At 34.5% G+C, this 18,143-nt stretch overlaps 1 protein-coding gene across 9 annotated transcripts in view; it reads left to right on the top strand.

Moving 5' to 3' along the window:
- STPG2 (sperm tail PG-rich repeat containing 2) overlaps positions 1-18,143 on the top strand; it is a 574,187-nt gene that overhangs the window by 229,450 nt on the left and 326,594 nt on the right. The window lies entirely within an intron of this gene.

Raw genomic sequence — 18,143 nt, 5'->3', positions numbered from 1 at the left:
AGTTATTTCTACCTCTATTCATATTTTTCATAAATGTCTGTTTTTATTTAAAAGGTAACTATATTAGTAAAAAATTTGAAAGGAAAACTATCTGCTTGAGGCTTCAGTGTGATGTAAACTATATTTCATAGAAATTATTTGTATTCTAAAGTATTTTTGCCTTTGACAACTTTAAAATTGCATTCAGTACTAGGCAGAAAAATGGTGTTATGTAAAATCATAACACCAGTGTAGTGTATGAGGTAGAGAACATAGTTTTACTGTTAACCATTTTATTTCTCTGTAAATGAAATTCATTGTTCAGCATGGCCTACTGAACTGTGTTTTCCAGGCAAGTTATTTTGTAAAGATTACATTAAATTCGTTGCAAGGTACATGCTTTCAGAGATTGTAACAATTCCTATCTGTTGGAACTATACTGTGAATTTCTTTTAGTGTAGGAAAAGGTTCAGAAAGACAGTTTTCCATCTCAGTGCACCTTTTCAGAACAGTTCTCATAGCTCAACCACAAGGTTTTATTAAAAACAAATTGAAGTGAACTTATGTAAGTAAGAAATAATGAAAACAAACTTTCAGAGAACTGCTTTGTTTTTTTTTTTTTTTAGAGTAGGAGCATAAACTGTAATTCAAAATTAGTGTGCAAAGTTTGGTAGAATTTGAGTAGCTGCTATATTTTGAATATTATGAATGCTGAATAACTAATAATATAAATCTTAGGTTTTGTAGATGGAATAATGCCTTCCTATCCCTCAGCCTCACCCCTCCAACAAGATACCTATCCCTTAACCTAAGAGGCTGTGAATATTTTTTTTATCAGATCGTCTTTTACTTTTTTGAGTTCTAAAGGTTCTAAAGGTATATTCGATTTACTATATTATATGTTTCAGGTGTACAACATAGTGATTCACAATTTTTATAGGTTATTATCCATTTATAGTTATTACAAAATATTGGCTCTATTTCCTGTGCTGTACAATATATCCATGTAGATTATTTATTTTCTACATAGCAGTTTGTATGTCTTAATCCCCTCCCCCTGTCTCACCCCTCCCCTGTTTTTTCTCCCCACTGGTAACCACTAGTTTGTTCTCTGTATCTGTGAGTCTGTTTCTTTTTTGTTATATTCACTAGTTTGTTTTATTTTTTAAATTCCATGACTTATTTCACTTAGCATAATACCCTCCAAATCCATATATGTTGTTGCAAATGGCAAAATTTCTTTCTTTCTTATGGCTGAGTAGTATTCCATTGTGCACATGTGTGTATGTATACCATATCTTATCCATTCCTCTGTTAATGGACATTTAGGTTGCTTCTATATCTTGGCTGTTATAAATAATGCTGCTATGAACGTTGAGGTGCATGTATCTTTTCTAATGTTTTTGTTTTCTTTGGATGTATACTCAGGAATGGGATTGCTGGATCATATAGAAGTTCTATTTTTAGGTTTGTGAGGACCCTCCATACTGTTCTCCATAGTGGCTGCACCAACTGACATCCCCACCAACAGTGCACAAGGGTTTCCTTTTTGCCACATCCTCACCAACACTTACTTGTGGACTTTTGAGGATAGTTGTTCCGACAGGTGTGAGGTAATATCTTGTTGTTTTCATTTGTATTTCTCTGATGATCAATGATGTTTAGCATCTTTTCATGTGCCTATTGGCCATCTGTATGTCTTCTTTGGAGAAATGTCTGTTCAGTTCTTCTGCACGTTTTTTAATCAGATTGTTTTATTTTTGAATGTTGAGTTGTATGTGCTGTTTATATATTGGATATTAACCCCTTACCAATCATATCATTTACAAATATTTTCCCCTATTCAGTAGGTTGTCTTTTTGTTTTGTTGATGGTTTCCTTTGCTGTGCAAAAGCTTTTAAGTTTAATTAGGGCCCATTTGTTTATTTTTGCTTTTGTTCCCTTTGTTTTAGGAGACAGATCTAAAGAAATATTGCTGTGATTTATGTCAAAGAGTGTTCTGCCTATGTTTTCTTCTAGGAGTTTTATGATTTCAGGTCTTACATTTAGGTCTTTAATCTAGGGATGGAACCTCTGCCTCCTGAAGTGGAAGCACAGAGTCTTAACCACTGGAACACCAGGGAAGTCCCCTCCATACAAATTTTTTTTTTTTTTTTTTTTTTTTTTTTTTTTTTGCGTTACACGGGCCTCCCACTGTTGTGGCCTCTCCCGCTGCGGAGCACAGGCTCCGGACGCGCAGGCCCGGCGGCCATGGCTCCCGGGCCCAGCCGCTCCGCCGCACGTGGGATCCTCCCGGACCGGGGCACGAACCCACGTCCCCTGCATCGGCAGGCGGACTCCCAACCACCGCGCCACCAGGGAAGCCCCATACAAATTTTAAAATTATTTTTTCTAGTTCTGTGAAAAATGCCATTGGTATTTTGATAGGGATTACACTGAATCTGTAGATTGCATTGGGTAGTATGGTCATTTAAATAATATTAATTCTTTCAATCCATGAACGTGATATGTCTTTCCATCTGTTTGTGTCATCTTCAGTTTCTTTCATCAGTGTCTAATTGTTTTCCGTGTACAGGTCTTTTACATCCTTAGGTAAGGTTATTCCTAGTTATTTTATTCTTTTTCATGTGATTGTTAATGGGATCATTTACTTAATTTCTCTTTTTGTCAGTTTGGTTTTTCTGTATAGAAATGCAACAGATTTCTGTATATTAATCTTGCATCCTGTAACTACTGAATTTATTGATGAGCTCTAGTAGTTTTTTGGTGGCATCTTTAGGATTTTCTTTGTAGGGTATCATGTCATCTACAAACAGTGATAGCCTTTATTTCTTCCTTTTCAATTTGGATTCCTTTTATTTCTTTTTCTTGTCTGATTACTGTGACTAGGACTTCTAATACCATGTTGAATAAGTGTCAAGAGTGGGCATGCTTATCTTGTTCCTGATCTTAGAGGAAATGCTTTCAGCTTTTCACTGTTGAGTATGATGTTAGCTGTGATTTGTCATATATGGTCTTTATTATGTTGAGGTACGTTCCCCCTGTGCCCACTTTCTGGAGAGTTTTTATCATAAATGGATGTTGACTTTTACCAAAAGCCTTTTCTGCATCTATTGAGATGATCATATGGTTTTTATTCTTCAGTTTGTTAATGTGGTGTATCACATTGATTTGTGGATATTGAGAAATCCTTGCATCCCTGTGATAAATCCCACTTGATCATGGTGTTTGATCTTTTTAATGTATTGTTGGATTCAGTTTGCTAGTATTTTGTTGAGGATTTTTACATCTATGTTCATCAGTGATATTGGCCTATAATTTTCTTTTGTGATTTCTTTGGTGTTGGTGTCAGCGTAGTGCTGGCCTCATGGAATGAATTTGGAAGTCTTCCTTCCTCTGCAATTTTTATTTTGGAATAGTTTGAGAAGAACTCTTCTCTAAATGGTAGAATTTACCTGTGAAGCCATCTGGTCCTGGACTTTTGTTTTTTGGGAATTTTTTTTATTACTGATTCAGTTTCACTGCTGGTAACTGGCCTGTTCATATTTTCTATTTCTTCCTGGTTTAGTCTTGGAAGTTTGTACATTTCTGGGAGTTTGTCCATTTCTTCTACGTTGTCCATTTAATTGGCATATAGTTGATTGTAGTAGTCTCTAATGATCCCTTGTATTCCCATGGTGCTGTTGTAAATTCTTTTTCATTTCTGATTTTATTGATTTGGGCCTATCTTTTTTTTTCCTGATGAGTCTGGATAAAGTTTATTAATATTGTTTATCTTTTCAAAGAACCAGATCTTACTTTTATTGATCTTTTCTATTGATTTTTAGCTTCTATTTCATTTATTTCTACTCTGACCATTATGATTTTTTTCCTTCTACTAACTTTGGGGTTTGCTTGTTATTCTTTTTCTTGCTCCTTTAGGTGTAGGGTTAGGTTGTTTATTCGAGATTGTTTTTGGTTTCCTGAGGTAAGTTTGTATATAACCTTCCCTTTTAGAACTGCTTTTGCTGCATCCCATAGATTCTGGATTGTTGTATTTTTGTTTTGATTTGTCTCAGGTATTATTTGGTTAGTGCCTATAACTATATGTTAATTTTACATGGGAAAGAAATTTAACAGAGGTAATTAAAGGTTGCTAATCAGGTGACTTTAAATTAGTGAGATTATCTTATATTATTCAAATGAGTTCAGTCTAATCACATGGGCCCTTAAAATTAGAAGAGGAAGGCAGAAGAATCAGTGAGAGGTATAGTAGGAAGAGGAGAGAGTTAAAATCTGAGATGAATCCCGCTGTCCCTTGCTGACGTTGAAGATGGAGGAGAGGGTCCTTAAACAAATCAAGCAGCCTCAAGGAGTTGAGAATGACCCCTAGGCATGAGCCAGCAAGGAAATGGAGACTGCTACATCTGTATACAACTGAATTTTGGCAGAAATCTGAATGTTTCTTAAAACATTTTCTCCCCTAATGCCTTCAGAAAGGGCCACAGCCCTGCAGACACTTTTATCTTGACCTTGTGAGACAGAGGCAGAGAAAGAAGCCAACCCCACTACACTTCTGACCTAAAGAACTCTGGGATAATAAGTTTGTGTTATTTTAAGCCATCAAATTTGTGGTAATTTGTTACTTCAGCAACAGAAAACTAATACAATTGGCAGTATTTTTTTATTCTGAAATGAGACCTCTGAAAAGGGCAGAAATCTCTTTATATAAAATAAACCAAAAAGATAGGGAGAAATACCTTACTTGTTCTTTCTGAATTTTATCTCTGCATCCATTTCTGTCTCTTTACATTCATTATATTTGTAACTTTTCCTTTCTTTCTTAAAACAATGAGTATGGTGGAAGAAAGTACACAGTCTAGGATGTGTGGTGAACCTGTAAGCCCTGAAAAATTACTTAAAAAATTAAACAAATAACTATTTTAAAAAGAAATTAAGAGAAAAACCTCATTTACAATCACATTAAAAATAATAGAATACTTAAGAATTAATTTAACCATTGAGGTGAAAAAACTGTACGCCAAAGACTATAAGACATTGATGACAAAAGTTGAAGAAGACACTAATATGTGCAAAGATATCATGTGTTCTTGGATCAGAAGAGTTAATATTATGAAAATGTCCATACTACCCAAAACATTCTATCAGTGCAATCCCTATCAACATTTTAATGTCATTTTTAGGGTACTAGAGAAAACAATTCTAAGGTTTGTATGCAGCCCCTGGCAACCCTGAACAGCCAAAGCAATCCCGAGAAAGAAGAACAAAACTGTAGGCATCATACTTCCTGGTTTGAAACTACATTACAAAGCTATAGTAATAAAAAAAAATAGTATGGTACTGGCATAATAACAGATGCATAGACCAATGGAACAAAATAGAGAGCCCAGAAATAAACCCACACATATCTTGATAAATAATCTGTGATAAGGGTGCCAACAATACACAATGGGGAAAGGATCATCTTTTCAATAAATGGTATTAGCAAGCCGGATATTCACATGCAAAAGAATGAAACTGGACCAATATCTCACACCATACACAAAATTTAAAATGGATTAAAGACTTCAAAAAAATACCTGAAACCCTAAAATCCTAGAGGAAAACATAGAGAAAAAGTTTTATTACATTGGTCTTGGCAATGACTTTTTGAAAATGACACCAAAAGCACAAGCAATAAAAGGAAAAATAAATAAGTGGGGTTATATAAAACTAAAATGCCCTGCACAGCAGAAGAAACAGTCAACAAAATGAAAAGACAACCTATGGAATGGGAGAAAATATTTGCAAACCATATATCTGTTAAGGGGTTAGTATCCAAAATGTGTAAGGAGTTCCTATAGCTCAATAGCAAAAAAACCCCCTAACAACCCAATTTAAAAATGGGAAAATGACCTGGATAGACATTTCTCAAATGAAGATATAGAAATGGCCAATGGGTACATGAAAAGATGCTGAATATCACTAATCATCAGGGAAATGCAAATCAAAACCACAGTGAGATAGCACCTCATGCCTATTAGAATAGCCATTATCAACAGGACAAGTGATAACAAATGTTGGGTATGGTGTGGAAAAATGGGAACCTTTGTGCACTGTTGGTGGGAATGTAAATTGGTATAGGCATTATGGAGGTTTCTCAAAAACCTAAAAATAGAACTATAATACTATCCAGTAATCCCACTACAGTGTACATATCCAAAGGAAATGAAATCAGTGTCTCAAAGAGATACCTATACTTCCATGTTCATTGCAACATTATTCGCAATAGCCAGATGTTGAAACAACCTAAGCGTCCATTGACAGATGAATGGGTAAAGAAAATGTTGTATACATATACACAATAGAATATTATTCAACTGTAAAAAAGAAGGAAATTCTGACATTTGTACAACATGGATGGAACTTGAGGACGTTATGCTAAGTCAAATAAACCAGACAGTGAAAGGCAAGTACTGTATGATGTCACTTATATGTGGAATCTAAAAAAATTGAACTCATAGAACCAAACTGCAGAACATTGGTTGTCAGAGGATGGGGTTGAGCAAAAAGGGGAGAGGATGGTCAAAGGATACAAACTTGAATAAGTTCAGAGGATCTAATGTGTTGACAGCATGGTGACTATATTTAATAATCTGTATTATATACTTGAAATTTGCCGACAGTAAATCTTAAATGTTCTCACAAAAAAAGTAACTATGAATGTACTAATTAGCTTGATTGTGGTAATCATTTCACAATGTATACATATATCAAACTATCATGTTGTACACCTTAAATATATATATAATTTAAATTTGTTAATTATACGTCAATGAAGCAAAAAAAAAAAAATTAGATAATACAATTTCTGCAGCAGTGGGCCTAGGGAAATCCAGCTGCTTAGGAAATCTAGTGCATTTTAAAAGTCTGGTGTTAGTAAGCCCCAAATCACCAGGTAAATTCCTTTGAAGTTCAGCTCCTTTACGTAGATGAAAATTCAGTTCCTTGAACAAAATAGATCTTACCGTTTGCTTTCACTAAGCTTTCTCCAGGTACAAACAATTGAGTCACAAGGGAGACCGCGCTGGAGTCTGGGGAATGCAATATAAATCATCACTTTTTGAAATCCGGCAAAAAGTATACTGTGGATGAGTTAGTGATATTTGTATCCAAGTGAAACATAATAGGGTCAAGCAATGTAGAGCAACACATAGCAGTATAGAATGTATTTAGAAGTATATGTTAAAACAAAAAGCAAACTTGGAAGCTTTCATTCATTAAGAATCTCAGTTCCCTAATGTCTTGGTTTACATTGTCACTTTAATTTCCATGCTGTAGAGATAAAAATTGCAGTCATATTCTCCAAAGTTTAGGTTGTAAACCTCTGTAATCCCAGTTACTTCCTACTATCTGTCAGGAGTTTCAGAGGGAGAAGTTTATTTAATCTAAAAGCTATTTAAAATCAGCCTGCATCCAAGTGAGAGCTGCATCTCTGAGGACCTCCAGTAATCAATCCTCTTTGTGTATTTCTGTGGAACATTTTACACACTTAGTCAGAAAACTGTAGGAGTTAGAGATGAGAAAACAAAAATGGATCTCTTCATTCTTTGGCTTGCATCTTAAGAATCTTGTATAAACTAGATATTTTCTCAAAGTCTGCAGAATAGCTTATTTAACCAAACTACCTGGATGATAAATTTTTATTTTGTTTTCTTTTATTTTTGGTATTTTTTTGAGAGAATTTTAAGTTTTCCAAAAGCAAAGGGAATTTAGAGGGCAATTTTACTTTTTTCCCCCGTAACTGCTTTTATTTGGGAGAAAGACAGAGAGAGAGAAAGAGAGGAGGAGAGGGAGAGAGAGAGACTGACTCATTAAGTTTGGTTAATCAATTAATTCATTTATTTATCCCACAAATGCATTGAACGGTTTATTCCTGATGTGCCCTGTTATGCTGGACGATAATGATGAGCAAAAGTAGACAAGACCCCTGTGTACATGGGGTTGACACTCTAGTGGGAGTTATAGAAACCAAATGGGCAATCATTTCTCTAGTGACGTTAAGTTTTTACATATTTAGAGGTAAGAGAAGACTAACAAGAAGGGAAATTTGGAAGGAAGGAGTTAGAAAAAATAAGCTGCTGTCCTTTCAGTCTACTATCTTAGTGTAATGGGAAGAGACCTAGCCTGTTTTGTACAGGGATTCATTCATGGATTGGCTAACATTTTACACATTAATCTTTATTTATAGGGGTTTAAAAGAAAAACTCATTAAAGAATTATGACAGTTAAAAATCCTTTAAGAAACTGTAAAAATTTCCATCCATTTACCAGAAAATTGTGATACTTCATTTTGGTTTTATATAATAGTTCTTATATAATCCATATTTTGAGAATTTGAAAATTAATAAAATTTGAATATAGTGAATATATGGTGCTAACAGTTGATCACTGACAGATGTAGTGATGGTGCAGAATGTGGATTAAATAAAGGAGTATAACAATTGTAAACTGATTTTCCCTAGTTAATGGAAACCAAGTGGTCTTGAGATAATTTTTTGTTGTTCGGCTTTGGAAATTTGTATGTTTTAGTTGATGAAACAACTGTATATTGTGAATGATGAGTGAGTTATATCTTTTTCATTATATTTTTATTAGCATAGGAATTAAGATAATTGATATATGAATGTTTTACTTTTAGATGTGACACATTTTATTTTTTCAAGTTTTTTTTTTTTTTTTTTTTTTGTGGTACACGGGCCTCTCACTGCTTTTAGAGTTCAGATTTTATTTATTTATTTTATTATTATTATTATTTTTTGAGGCATGCGGGCCTCTTACCGCTGTGGCCTCTCCCGTTGCAGAGCACAGGCTCCGGACGCGCAGCCTCAGCGGCCATGGCTCACGGGCCCAGCCGCTCCGCGGCATGTGGGATCTTCCCGGACCGGGGCACGAACCCGTGACCCCTGCATCAGCAGGTGGATTCTCAACCACTGCACCACCAGGGAAGCCCATTTTTTCAAATTTTTATTTTATTTTTTTACTGAAGTATAGTTGGTTTACTATGTTGTGTTAGTTTCAGGTATACAGCAAAGTGATCAGTCATATACATATATATATATCTATTCTTTTTCAGATTATTTTTCATTAAAGGTTATTATAAGATATTGATTATACTTCCCTGTGCTATACAGTAGTTTCTTGTTGGTTATCTATTCTATATATTATAGTGTGTATATGTTAATTCCAAACTCCTAACTTATGCATCCCACCCCCTTTCCCCTTTGGTAACCAAAAGTTTGTTTCCTTTGTGAGTGTATTTCTGTTTTATAATATTTCATTTGTAGAATTTTTTTAGATTCTACATATAAGCAATATCATATGATTTTTGTCTTTCTCTGTCTGAGTTACTTAACTTATATGATAATCTCTAGGTCCATCCATGTTGCTGTAAATGGCATTATTTCATTCTTTTTATGGCTGAGTAATATTCCATTGTTTGTATGTACCACATCTTCTTTATCCATTCCTCTGTCAGTGGACAGTTAGGTTGCTTCCATGTCTTGGCTACACTTACAGAGCTTCACTCTATATGACGGACTCTAGGTCCATCCACCTCACTACAAATAACTCAATTTCATTTCTTTTTTTGGCTGAGTAATATTCCATTGTATATATGTGCCACATGTTCTTTATCCATTCATCTGTTGATGGACACTTAGGTTGCTTCCATGTCCTGGCTATTGTAAATAGAGCTGCAGTGAACATTGTGGTACATGGCTGTTTTTGAATTATGGTTTTCTCAGGGTACATGCCCAGTAGTGGGATTGCTGGGTCTCATGATAGTTCTATTTTTAGTTTTTTAAGGAACCTCCGTACTGTTCTCCATAATGGCTGTATCAATTTACATTCCCACCAACAGTGCAAGAGGGTTCCCTTTTCTCCACACCCTCTCCCGAATTTATTGTCTGTACATTTTTTGATCATGGCCATTCTGACTGGTGTGAGGTTATATCTCATTGTTTTTCTTGTGTATCTTGTATATCTCAATATATTTCACTGTATTGATATCTCATTTGCACTTCTCTAATGATTAATGATGTTGAGCATCCTTTCATGTGTTTGTTGGCAATCTGTATATCTTCTTTGGAGAAATGTCTATTTAGGTCTTCTTCCCATTTTGCAGTTGGGTTTTTTGTTTTTTTGATATTGAGCTGCATGAGCTGCTTGTAAATTTTGCAGATTAATCCCTTGTCAGTTGCTTCATTTGAAAATATTTCCTCCCATTCTGAGGGTTGTCTTTTTGTCTTGTTTATGGTTTCCTTTGCTGTGCAAAATCTTTGAAGTTCATTAGGTACCATTTGTTTATTTTTATTTCCATTTCTCTCGGAGGTGGGTCAAAAAGGATCTTGCTGTGATTTATGTCATAGGGTGTTCTGCCTATGTTTTCCTCTAAGACCTTTATAGTGTCTGGACTTACATTATGTCTTTAATCCATTTGGAGTTTATTTTTGTGTGTGGTGTTAGGGAGTGTTCTAATTTCATTATTTTACATGTAGCTGTCCAGTTTTCCCAGCACCACTTATTGAAGAGGCTGTCTTTTCTCCATTGTATATTCTTGCCTCCTTTATCAAAGGTAAGTTGACCATATGTGTGGGTTTATCTCTGGGCTTTCTATCCTGTTCCATTGATCTATATTTCTGTTTTTGTGCCAGTACTTTTCTGTCTTTATTACTGTAGCTTTGTAGTATAGTCTGAAGTCCAGGAGACTTAATCAGCCGTTTTTAATGTTTACATTAGAAAGGAAAAAAAGGTTTAAACTCAATGGAGCAAAACACAGTGAATAATGAATAATGAAACAAAAAACTAGATATTTTAAAAAGTTAATCAGACTGTTAAGCCTTTAGGTAGACTCATCAAGATAAAGAGACAACACACATTGAAATGATACAAAGGATGTGGATAACAAAACCTAAACATATATTTATATAGTGACAATAAACATTTTTAAATCTGAATTAACAAAAAAATAGTATGTAACATCAGAAATTTAAAAGTTCACACCTTCCATATTCTTCACACATTAAAAGGATAGTAATAAAATTATTGGGAAAAACTTTATGCAAAAGAAATTGACAGCTTAGATAAAATAGACAATTTTTTTGAAAGATGTACACTAACAAAACAGTCTTGAGAAGAAATAGATAATCGGATTAGTTCAGTTGTATATTTACTAAAGAAATTGTAAAAGAAAAAATCTTCTGAGAAAAAAATATCAGGCATAAACATTTAAGGAATAAAAAATAGTGATCCTATAGAAACTTTTCAAGAAAATGGAAAAGATGGGAATATTATTTATTTTTTAATGATATCCAGCATATCCTGGATAACAAAGCCATGCAGTTATATCCCATTATAAGAAAACTACAAATTGGTTCCCTCAAGAACATAGACACAAAATTCCTTAACAAAATATTATCAAACTGAAATTTGCTGTGTGTTTGTTTTACTGTGTTTATAATGATTATGCCTGTTGAATTTTCTCTTCTCAACTCTAAGCCACTAATAAGGTAGTTTTCTAATCAATAGCAGTTGTCTTCCTAAGAGAATTCTGGTGCCAGATGGAGAAAAGATTTTTTGTTGTTGTCGTTTTTGTTTTGTTTGTGTGTGCATATGTGTGTTTTTAACCTTGATACACTTATTTTGCTTTAACTTTTCTGCCATTTTCTCCTTCACATTTTTCGTTCTGTAATAACCACCATAATATCTGAACACAAACTTTTTGGGTTTTTGGGGTGTTTTTGTTTTTTTGTTTGTTTGTTTGTTTTCTTTTTGGTACACGGGCCTCTCACTGTTGTGGCCTCTCCCATTGCGGAGCACAGGCTCCGCAACCATGGCTCACGGGCCCAGCCGCTCCGCGGAATGTGGGATCCTCCCAGACCGGGGCATGAACCCGTGTCCCCTGCATCGGCAGGCGGACTCTCAACCACTGCGCCACCAGGGAAGCCCCATGAACACAAACTTTTTTGGTACGTGGGCCTCTCACTGTTGTGGCCTCTCCCGTTGCAGAGCACAGGCTCCGGATGCACAGGCTCAGTGGCCATGGCTCACGGGCCCAGCCGCTCCGCGGCACGTGGGATCTTCCCGGACCGGGGCACGAACCCGCGTCCCCTGCATCTGCAGGCGGACTCTCAACCACTGTGCCACCAGGGAAGCCCGAACACAAACTTTTAAAAAAGAGATCTGTTCTCTCTACTCATCAACTTCTTCATTTGTATGAACACAAATCTATATAAAATTATATTTATTACAAATTACAGTATAAGTTGAAATGGAAAATGCTTGGAAAAACTTAAACAGTGACTTAGAATCATTCTTTTCATAGTAGTAAGAGCAATCTGTGGTAGTACACTTTAAGGAGAAACTCTCTCATAGAAATAGACTGTTTATCACATGATGCTCTGATGTATTTTTATATTATAACAAGTAAGTGGCTTGGAATTTCCTTTCACAGTACTTTATGTTTAGGGTACTATGTATTTCTAGATGAATAATTTTAAATGTATGCCAAGCTTTGTTTTCAACTAATTTCCATTAATTAAAAAACATCAGAAAAATATTACATGATTTAGCACAATAATTATAATCTACTTTAAATATTAGTAAAATTATGTTGCCTGTACTTTCAAAGATATATATTTTTGTTCTCTTGGCAAGTTTTAGCAAATAAGAACTTTGTTGTGTCTCTAGTTTTTCACATGCAAAATACTTTCTTTTATCTTTAGTCAGAAAGTTCAAAAGCATTTCAGACAGAGTTCATTAAAAAAACATTTTTATAGTTGATTGTCCTTTTGAAGCAATACAGAAAGATTAAATTAGAATAAATTTTGTCAGGATTTATAGATGTAATTCACATAAGACTTCATCCATTTCCCCTTTGTGGTTTAGCAATGCTATTTATGGTTTTGAAAAATAACATATTCTCTCTCATAATGTTATCTTACATTTTAGTAGTTTTTCTGATTGCATGAAATGACATAATAAACAGTACAATTTCCCTATCTTGTGTATCTCTCTCTGCTGTCTATTAAGATTAATATACTAAATATCATCATTGAGCTCTCAACTGTTTTCTGTGATACAGAGTAAAGTTCAACTATAAGTATCTAGGGGAAGAAAGTTATTCATTCATATTTGGAAAATAGTCTTCTAATGAACTACTGATGAAAAGTTGACTGTGTACATTCCTTTAAATGCATTATTCATAATATTTGTAAAATTAGTTCATGTTATGGGACAATCTTGCTAAGGCCCATATATATTATTGGGATTAAAGTTACAAAGAGGGATGGGTGGAGTGAACTATTAGAAAATTTTCATTCGTTCATGAGCACTTTATGGCAGTTAAGAATATAACTGGCAGACTGTTAAATCAGAAGTTGTATTTGATAGACACGTAGGTCAGAACTGATGGAATGCCTTGTCCTCATGAAGAACTTAACAAGTTGCTTTTATCAGTTTTAGTCATCTTTGATCAAAGTGAAAGGAAAAGAGAGATGACTCTTGTGAATTTTATCTGTGCAGGATAAAGGCTTTGAGCACATCTTGAAATTATATGTCATGGAATTGTAGAATCCCAAAGATAGGCAGGATTGTATATATCATTTGATCCAATCTCTGCTTACAAATCAGGAATGTGAAAGTCCAAGTGTTAAGGGATGTTCAAACCATACATAGTATGTGAGAAAAAAGAGCCAAGACTAAAATCTCCATTTTCCTGTGTTTAATCTCATGGCCTTTATCCCTGGCTATAGACTTTACAGGGTAAAATTTTTTATCTAGATAGATAGATAGATAGATGGGTAGATAGATTCCCTCCTCTTTCTCAGCAGCTACATTATAGATATAAATAGTATAACAAGATATATAATCATTTGATTTTTTTACTTTAAGGAAATATAGTTAAGTATATCCACAAAGCAAATAACAAGGATTCATTCATAGATTTTTTGTTAACTCGTTGTATAGTTCTCATTGATCATTGCTAATTGATTATGTAAGTCCAAATTATTTGAACTAGAAAAAATATTATTCCATGTTATTTTTCAGTTTTTCTTTATAATATAATAATATTAAACAACATGAATCACTGAATAATAAGGCAAGAAGAAATTCCAGGGCATCCCTGATGGCGCAGTGGTTGAGTCCACCTGCCGATGCAGGGGACATGGGTTCGTGCCCCGGTCTGGGACGATCCCGCATGCCGCAGAGTGGCTGGTCCCGTGAGCCATGGCTGCTGAACCTGCGCGTCCGGAGCCTGTGCTCCACAATGGGAGAGGCCACAACAATGAGAGGCCCACATACCGCCAAAAAAAAAAAAAAAAAAAAAAAAAAATTCCAAAGTCAAGATTCTTCTATGTTTCTACTGATTCAATATAGAACTACACTTAAACCATCTATAGTTGTTTTATTTGTTTCAGAGATGATTCATACTCAGAGATGATAAATGAAAATTTTATTGGCAATGTAGCTCAGTGTCTTAATTTCTCTAGTGATTCCCCCCTATATTCAATATCACAATATAACTATAGCAAAATGAATATCATACTTAAATCATTAATAATGAAATGTTATCATACATAATTGACAGAGGCAATTTAAAAGTGAATCAAGAAAATTTGGTTCAAAAAAAGTAGCAGACAGTTCTTTAGCAAAAATAGAATTTCTGACACATAGAAAATTACCCAAATTATGGGGCTATTCTATCATGTTAATTCTAATTTGATACAGTTAAATTTTAATTTTACAAATAAGGAATAAGCCATAGATAGAGCATATAATCCACATCTTTGATAGATTCTAAAAGCATAAAATTAGTATATGGTAATTTGATATCTTAGGATGATAATTTACCAGAGGTATAATGTGAGAAATAAAGGAGTATGGTTAATTCTCTTGTGAATAATGACTGAAGAAAGATAATTTCTATCCTAGTTAAAGCAGGTATTAGGGCAAATAGTATTTAACCTAAAACAATGAAAGGTAGAGAAGTTAACAGATTACATTTTTTTAATCAACAGAAAGATAGGAGTTTACAATACTTTTTACATTTGACTCTAAAACCAACCAATGAGTAGCTCTACGGCAGAAAGAAAGTAAGAAACTGAAAACTTATTGATTTTGCAACTTCTCTCTGGTTCTCTAGAGCTAATAGCACCTGGTTAGCAACGTGGCTGGAAAACTCTTGTGTGGGACCAGGAAACTACTTTTATTCACAGAACAGAGTCCATAATGGAGATCCCTGATAGGAATTGGAGGGTTTTTGACTCAGTTTTTGCTGCCTGGGAGACATGATTAAATTGCCCCTTGGCCCTGTTTTTCAGTAAGATCTGAATAGGACCTTTCAGTTTGATCTAAAAGAAGGGACTATGTTATGGTATAATTTTGGCTAAAAATTGACAAAAACTGACAAACCTATAAAGGTAGTTGTTGTTACAACTTAACTATAAACTATAAAATCAACATGGTCAACAGCATTTCCTCTATGACTAAATGAGAATATCTATTTCTGCATTTTTGTGGAGGTATTCCTGGATCAGTTTTCCAGTGTAAAATGCTTTGTGATCATCCTCTAACCTTAATTTCCTGAGCTCATGTATAGTGATGGTGATTAAGCATAATGACTTAACCTTATTTTTCTGTAGTATTTAATAGTTTTCAAAGTGCTGAAAATAAACCTTTTTAATATAAACTTGTGATGTATGCAGTATAGATTGTCATTATTATTCTACTATTGCTAAACTTAATCAGTGGAAGAACCAGCACAAAATTCTAGGCATTTTTGCATGTACTTGAGTGCCTTTTTAGTATCACAGTGTTGCCTCTCCAAACCCTCTACACTGAAAAATTACAACAATAATGAAGAACTTTTTTTTTGCTTTTGGAGGTATTTCAGAGATAATCTTTCTATGTTTGTTGGATCAACTTAAATTTTATTAAAACTGTAGATATTAATGGCTTTAATGCTTTTGAAAATGCTCTTCTTCCCTATAAGGAATGTTCTTCTGTCCACATTTCTATTGAAATTCCACCCATCATTCCAGTAATGTATTAAGTACCACTTCCTCCACACACTTGGCAGATATCAACTTTTTTCTCCTTACTCCTCTCTTTAATCCATTCATCTCCCTATAATATTTTGTTTAGTCATCAGCCCCTTTACAATATCTGGGGTTAAAGAAAATTTAATAGTTAAAAAAATTAAGTGGGAGTAGGAAAAAAAGTGAAATTTTGCATATCTTAAAATACTAATGATTAATACTGATTACTAAACTGTGCTAACTACCAGTTTTAAAGACTTTTACTTGACAATCCCACAGCCTGTGGAACAAAAACCACATTCACAGAAAGATAGATGAAAAGGTAGAGGCCTAATGTACCAGATGAAGGAACAAGATAAAACCCAAGTAAAAGAACTAAATGAAGTGGAGATAGGCAACCTTCCAGAAAAAGAATTCAGAATAATGATAAGATGATCCAGGACCTTGGAAAAAGAATGGAGGCAAAGATCGAGAAGATGCAAGAAATGTTTGACAAAGAACTAGAAGAATTAAAGAACAAATAAACAGATGAACGATAAAATAACTGAAATGAAAAATACACTAGAAGCAATCAATAGCAGAATAACTAAGGCAGAAGAACGTATAAGTGACCTGGAAGACAGAATGCTGAAATTCACTGCTGTGGAACAGAATAAAGAAAAAGAATGAAAAGAAATGAAGACAGCCTAAGAGACCTCTGGGACAACAGTAAACACAACAACATTTGCATTATAGGGGTCCCATAAGGAGGAGAGAGAGAGAAAAGACCCGAGAAATTATTTGAAGAGATTATAGTCAAAAACTTCCCTACCATGGGAAAGGCAATAGCCACCCAAGTCCATGAAGCACAGAGTCCCATACAGGATAAACCCAATGAGAAACACACCAAGACACATAGTAATCAAACTGGCAAAAATTAAAGACAAAGAAAAATTATTGAAAGCAGCAAGGGAAAAATGACAAATAACATACAAGGGAACTCCCATAAGGTTACCAGCTGATTTCTCAGCAGAAACTCTACAAGCCAGAAGGGAGTGGCAGGACATATTTAAAGTGATGAAAGGGAAGAACATACACCCAAGATTACCCAGCAAGGATCTCATACAGATTTGATGGAGAAATCAAAAGCTTTACAAACAAACAAAAGCTAAGAGAATTCAGCAACACCAAACCAGCTCTACAACAAATGCGAAAGGAACCTCTCTAGGTGGGAAACACAAGAGAAGAAAAGGACCTACAAAAACAAACCCAAAACAATTAAGAAAATGGTCATAGGAACATACATATTGATAATTACCTTAAACATGAATGCATTACATGCTCCAAACAAAAGACACAAGCTTCCTGAATGGATCCCAAAACAAGACCCATATATATGCTGTCTACAAGAGACCCACTTCAAACCTAGGGACACATACAGACTGAAAGTGACAGGATGGAAAATGGAACTCAAAAGAAAGCTGGAGTAGCAATACTCATATCAAATAAAATAGGCTTTAAAGTAAAGACTGTTACAAGAGACAAAGAAGGACACTACATAATGATCAAGGGATCAATCCAAGAAGAACATATAACAATTATAAATATATATACACCCAAAATAGGAGCACCTCAATACATAAGGCAACTGCTAACAGCTATAAAAGAGGAAATTAACAGTAACATGGTAATAGTGGGGGACTTTAACACCCTACTTACACCAATGGACAGATCATCCAAAGTGAAAGTAAATAAGGAAACTGAAGCTTTAAATGAAACAATAGACCAGATAGATTTAATTGATACTTATAGGAGATTCCATCCAAAACCAGCAAATTCCACTATCTTCTCAAGTGTGCATGGAACATTCTCCAGGATAGATCACATCTTGGGTCACAAATCAAGCCTAAGTATATTTAAGAAAATTGAAATCGTATCAAGTATCTTTTCTGACCACAATGCTATGAGATTAAAAATGAATTACAGGGAAAAAACCGTAAAAAACACAAACACATGGAGGCTAAACAATACGTTACTAAATAACCAATAGATCACTGAAGAAATCAAAGAGGAAATCAAAAAATACCTAGAGACAAATGACAATAA

The sequence above is a fragment of the Kogia breviceps genome, chromosome 6 (assembly GCF_026419965.1).
Source record: "Kogia breviceps isolate mKogBre1 chromosome 6, mKogBre1 haplotype 1, whole genome shotgun sequence".
Taxonomy (NCBI): Eukaryota; Metazoa; Chordata; class Mammalia; order Artiodactyla; family Physeteridae; genus Kogia; species Kogia breviceps.
Note: the sequence above shows the minus strand (reverse complement) of the source record. Positions and strands in the feature narration are given on the sequence as shown.